We start from the raw sequence: 6,000 nt of genomic DNA on the forward strand, positions 1-6,000 counted from the left end.
CCAGTGATGGGTTGCAGCTGGAAGGGCATTCACTGCGTCAAACAAATGCTGGATAAGTTGCCAGTTCATTCCGCTGTAGCGACATAATAAAGGGACTAAGCCGCAAAGAAAGTGAAAGAATGAATGTATTGAGCTTATCTTTATTCATTCATTCATTCATTCATTTTCTTTTGATAGTCCCTATATTAGGCTATCAGGCCTTTATTAGGCCTTTATTCGCCACAGCGGAATGAACCGCCAATTTATCCAGCACGTTTTTACAAAGCGGATGCCCTTCCAGCCACAACCCATCTCAGGGAAACATCCATACACACTCATTTACACTCATACAATACAGACAATTTTTAGCTTACCCAGTTCACCTATACCGCATGTCTTTGGACTGTGGGGGAAACCGGTGCACCCAGAGGAAATCCACACGAACGCAGGGAGAACATGCAAACACCACACAGAAACTCCAACTGACCCAGCCGAGGCTTGAACCAGCGACCTTTTTGCTGTGAGGCGATAGCACTACTATTGCTCCACTGTATCGCCCAAAAGATTTATCTTAAATTTTGACAAAGGGGTAAAATAGGTGCCCTTTAATGTTTTATTATGTCTTTTTGTCATTTTGGAGATTGACAGTTAACCTCTTTTTTCACTTTTATTATACTGAGGAGATTTGCCATCCTCCTCGAAAGTAATGTTAAAGCATGTCATACAGATTTGGAATAAAAGTGACCGAAATGTCTTTTTTTTTTTTTGGCTCAACTGTCCCTTTAAAGCCCTTTTAGCCCAGAGCATTTACTGAAACCAATGTCTGTTTACATGAGCTGTTTTTCTATGGGTAGCAGGTGTATTGCCTTCTACTGCTTTTGAAAGCATCTCCTTCCATACAGTTTAAAATGTATCCAGTGTTCTTTTGTTTTGTTGTTATATTAAATTTTAATGTTCGTACAAGATCCCAGTGCACAATTGTGTAGTTGTATGAACACCGGCTCTGCCCTACGGCAGGTTTCTGCTTTAACAGAAAAGCATATTTTCCCCTACAAAAATAGTAAAGATATTTACCAATTTGCACAGTAAATATTTAGTTATTAACATAACATCATGTGCAAGATGTGACAGGAAAATTTAAAACTGTTCTAATTAAACTACTATCCAGGCATTTGGAGTTTTAAATTTTAATTGTAGAACAAAAAATAAAATGAAAACAAATACATTTTTGATGAACGTAATTCATCTGAGAAGCTTGCATTGCATTTCTTCTTCGAAAAAGCAACCTTACTGATTCAATTTTTCATCTTGTTTTGTTTCAAAAGCATGTGATTCAACATAACACTTTTTTCAGTTAATTGGTTTCTGTTTCTGTGATGCCATGCCGAATAGCAACCCTGACAGTAAAAACTAATTCAGCCAAAGTCCTACTGCTTTCTGCAGGTTAAACATCAAATGCATTTGGAGGGATGCTAAGTGTAAGTTTACATAAATTCCAATTCAGTTCAGTATCAATGTCTGGCAAAGCAATAATTAGTTTTTTTATTAGTATTATTATTTTAAATCCCATCTATGTGTATTAGTAAGTTTAGTTTAACTAAAGTAAACTATGGTAGGATTGATTGCTGTTATGTGGCTCAGTTTAATAAGCGTGATAAATATTACTGTCATCTGAACCTTGATGCACCAAACAAACACACTGAAAAGGTGGGCCTTCGTCCACTTCCAATCAGACTGTTAAGATTAAAGTTCTCTGAAATGCTGACTATTTTTGTTTGTTTTTGTTTTTAGAAGAAGTCTAATAGATGTCCAATAGACTTCTAAACATAGACGGCTTCTAGACATAGACGGCTTTTAAAACAAGGCTAATTTTGAGCCATCAGTGAACATCTAAAAGACATAGAAGAAAATCCCAATATCAGACTAGTCATCAAATACAAAAATTTAAACGACTACATATGTGAAGTCATATCATAATCTGTATTTGATGACTTTTCTAGTTTAAGAAGATGTGTCAGTCTTACTACAACATATACAGGTCATTTTTACACATTGTACATAAATCAGTCATCATATAAAAAGAAAACTAGGGATAATTCTCATTGTATCTTCATTATATATGTTCATATATTAATTCAAGCACAAAATTATTCATACCCCTGGCAAATTATGACTTAATGTATTTTTATTATAACCAGCAAATTGATATTTTTTTGACTGAAAATGACATGGGTTTCCCAGCAAGCATTTATTGTCTAATAGATGTCTAATAGAGGTCTAGAGGTCTTTATTTAAACAAGGCTAAATTTGAGCTGTCATTGAACATCTAATAGACATAGAAGAAAATCCCAAAACTAGACGAGTCATCAAATAAAAAGAAAAAAATTTAATGACTACATATGTGAAGTCATATCATAATCTGTAGTTTTAACATTTGTCTCAGTCTTACTACAACATATACAAGTAATTTTTACACATTGTACATAAATCAATCATTGTAAAAAAAAAATCTAGCGATAATTCTCACTATTTTGTCATTATATATGCTTTTATATACATTAAAGCACAAAATTATTCATACCCCTGGCAAATTCTGAGTCACTTTTATTATAACCTGCTAATTTTTATTTTTTGACTGAAAAGGACACCGGCTTCCCAGCAAGCATTTTTATCTAATAAAAGTTTAATAGAGGTCTAAACATAGACGTAAAACAAGGCTAAATTTGAGCTGTTAGTGAACATCTAATGGATACAGAAGAAAAGCCTAAAATTAGACGGGTCATCATGTCGTGCTGATGAAGATTAAAAATGCAGATGTCAGTTTACACTGACTGTAGGTTTTATGTTGCATGTTGTTTTTGAACCCAAATAAGGACTAAATGTATGTTGTGTGTACTTTTTCTGTAATTGGTAACACATCAGAGACTTTAGGTGTCTATATGTGTTCATTTATGTTGCATTTATTTATTTTATATAATTGCAGACGTTACAGTAGGCTATATTGAACTATCATTGATCTACATCAATTAGTTATAATCAAATCTTGTTTATAGAATAACATCTACTGAAACATTGTCGTACACCACACCCACCAGGAAGGTACCATTAATACCATTTGGGCAGTGGAAACGCAAGCCTGATAAAGGTGACCCATACCGACTTGTACCGTACTGTACCACTCAGTAGAAACGGGCCATTATGGAACATTATTGAAAGGTGACTGTTAATACTAGAGTATGCTGTAGCATTCACTATCAAAAAGTTGTAAATCTTATAATATATACAATATAATAAACTTTAATACAGTACGGTTCAAAAACACTGTAGCATTTCTTCATGTGGAACTTGCAAATAACAGCATGCAGCCTGCCTACACCTATCATAAGGTACCCACTTCTAAAACCAAGGCATGTATGAAGGGTGAGCGATGTGTGTTATATTTCTCTAGCCCTGGAGGTTTTGACCTGAGTCTGCTAATACTGTTTTCACGCACATGTAGAGCATGTAAAACTCTCAGCAGTCTATGTAACCCCTGACTGCAAAGCGAAAGGCTGGAGTGCTGGACAGCTGTATTTCCTCTATGCTGACAGCAGTGTCAGTGAGGTCAGGTTTCCCTCATTCTGCTTAAGGTCTTGTATCTAGCAGGGACCCATCACACTGAGCGGGACATCAGTCTTTTATCCACGCTTTGACAGCTTCTCTTCTTTACCGGGTAAAAACTGTCAAGCATCAATCCCTGGACTCCCAAGCAGGAGGATGTGCGTGTGTCGTACTCACTCTACTATGACTCCATCTTTATTCACCTTTCACAGGGAAGACCCGACGAGAAAGAGGGAGAGAAGAACAATTTTAAAGAATAACATCAAAATAATGTAAAAAAACAAACAAACATTAAATATCAATTATATATGAATAGCTATGTAAACAGGCTTACAGTATTCATAAAATAGCATTTTCAGTCAGATTTAAAGATCTGTGGAACTTATACTTTTGACAACATTTTACTTATGCTTATAAAATTTCCAAAAGTGCAAAGGAAAAACATTCGTACTAAACATGCAAACATACACTTATTACCCTTGATGTTGCATCCCTTTCCTGCTGTTAAATAATTCTCCTGCAGTTTTCATAGTACACCATCTTTTTTGTTCATAGCAAAAGTGATCTTGATTTTTGACCATGTCCACACGTACACAGATATTTTTAGAAACAGAACAACACCCCCCCCGCCCCCCAACGCCCCCCCATGTGGACAAAATTAAATCGTAGCGCGAACCGCAGATAAATGTTTACACTTTTAACTACATTACAAATTATGTGGATAGATAACAACTATGATGAAAAAATATGGAGGAACACTTTCGCATGTTGAGATGTACATAATATGTGTGTGCTGGCGCTCACCAGAGCAGGTGTCCAGCAACTGAAGCAGAGCTTGCAGGTAAACAACTGCATTTTATTGATGATTTTGTACACAGTTGGCATTAAGAAGGAACATACGTAGAAACATTATCTGACTAACATCTTGCAGCTAAATGTGTCTGGAAAAATATTCAAAGGCTTTTATTTTCAACAGCGCAGATGTGAATGCATCTGAATGTTCTGATTGGCTAGAGTAGACGTCTCACGTCAACATGTCTAAGCGAGAACTCGCTCGTTCCAACAATTTTCCTTCTGCGGTCCAGAGAGTAGCATTTCGACAAATTACTCGTAATGTTACAACAATTTCTGAAAAAAATATTCCAGAAAGATCTGTTTGTGTTTAAGGGGCTGATGATACTTTTATGCTGGCTTCACACCAAACAGGGAAGTATTTTCAAGAGTAAATTGCCTACAAGACAATGCCAATGTGAGAGTAAAGACATATTACCATGTCATGCTGCGAATGAGGCAGCAAACTTACAGAATTTCCATCATCTGCATTTGGTGTGAACCCAGTAATGTCAGGAAGGAGAAAACACATGCTGACGTGTCAACACAACACAGTTTTCAGAAAGTTTTGGATTCAGTCACATGATTCTCTGTTTTCATGTGGACAAACAGCAAACCTTATAGAAAAATGTGTGGTTTTTAAAAATACCCATGTTGGTGTGGACAGGGCCTAAGGTGCCTAAAGTTAAAAACCAGGATTTTCTAGAAAAGTTACATCACCATCCTGCATTGTCCAATGACATTCCAAAGCAATTTATGTACTAATTAAAGGGATAGTGTACCCAACAAGGAAATTTTCCTCTGTTTACCCACACTTAATTATTTATAAACGTATGAATTACTTTCTTCTACTGAAAACAAATTTTGATATTCTGAAGAAGGTTGGAAAAAAAGCAGCCATTTGCATCTACAAAAATGAAAGTCAATGGCTGCTTTTCTTCAGCATTGTTCAGTTTATATTTATTTTGTGTTCAATAGAGAAAGAAGAGGGTGATACGGTGGCTCAGTGGTTAGCAGGTTGCTGGTTCAAGTCGCGACTGGTGTTTGCATGTTCTTCCCGTGTTCGTGCGGGTTTCAGGTGCTCCAGTTTCCCCCACAGTCCAAAGACATGCGGTATAGGTAAATTGAATGAACTAAATTGGCCATAGTGTGTGTGTGTGTGTGTGTGTGTGTGAATGAGTGTGTATGGAATGTTTCTCAGTGCTGGGTTGCAGTTGGAAGGGTATTCATTGTGTAACGCATTCTGGATAAGTTGGTGGTTCATTAAGCTTCGGTGACCCCTGATGAATAAAGGTACTAAGCCAAATTAAAATGAATGCATTGTTGGATGCATATTGTAAAGGGCAAATTCTTCTCCTAGTAGTGGAAGCTGTAAGGTAATTCATAATTAAACAATTTTAACCTGTCCACATATCTTTTTTAGGTATAAATTATTTGTGTATAATGAGATAATGCATTCATTATCACCAATTAAATGTCAGATCTCTTTAGAAAATAAAACCTTTATATCAAACTGTTCACTTGCATAAAGACTAAACATGATTTCTACCAGCCACAAAGTGTTTTGTATGGCTGCCAGCATGAAAATTT

This window comes from Danio rerio, chromosome 17 (genome assembly GCF_052040795.2).
Source record: "Danio rerio strain M-AB ecotype USA chromosome 17, GRCz13ab, whole genome shotgun sequence".
Lineage (NCBI taxonomy): Eukaryota > Metazoa > Chordata > Actinopteri > Cypriniformes > Danionidae > Danio > Danio rerio.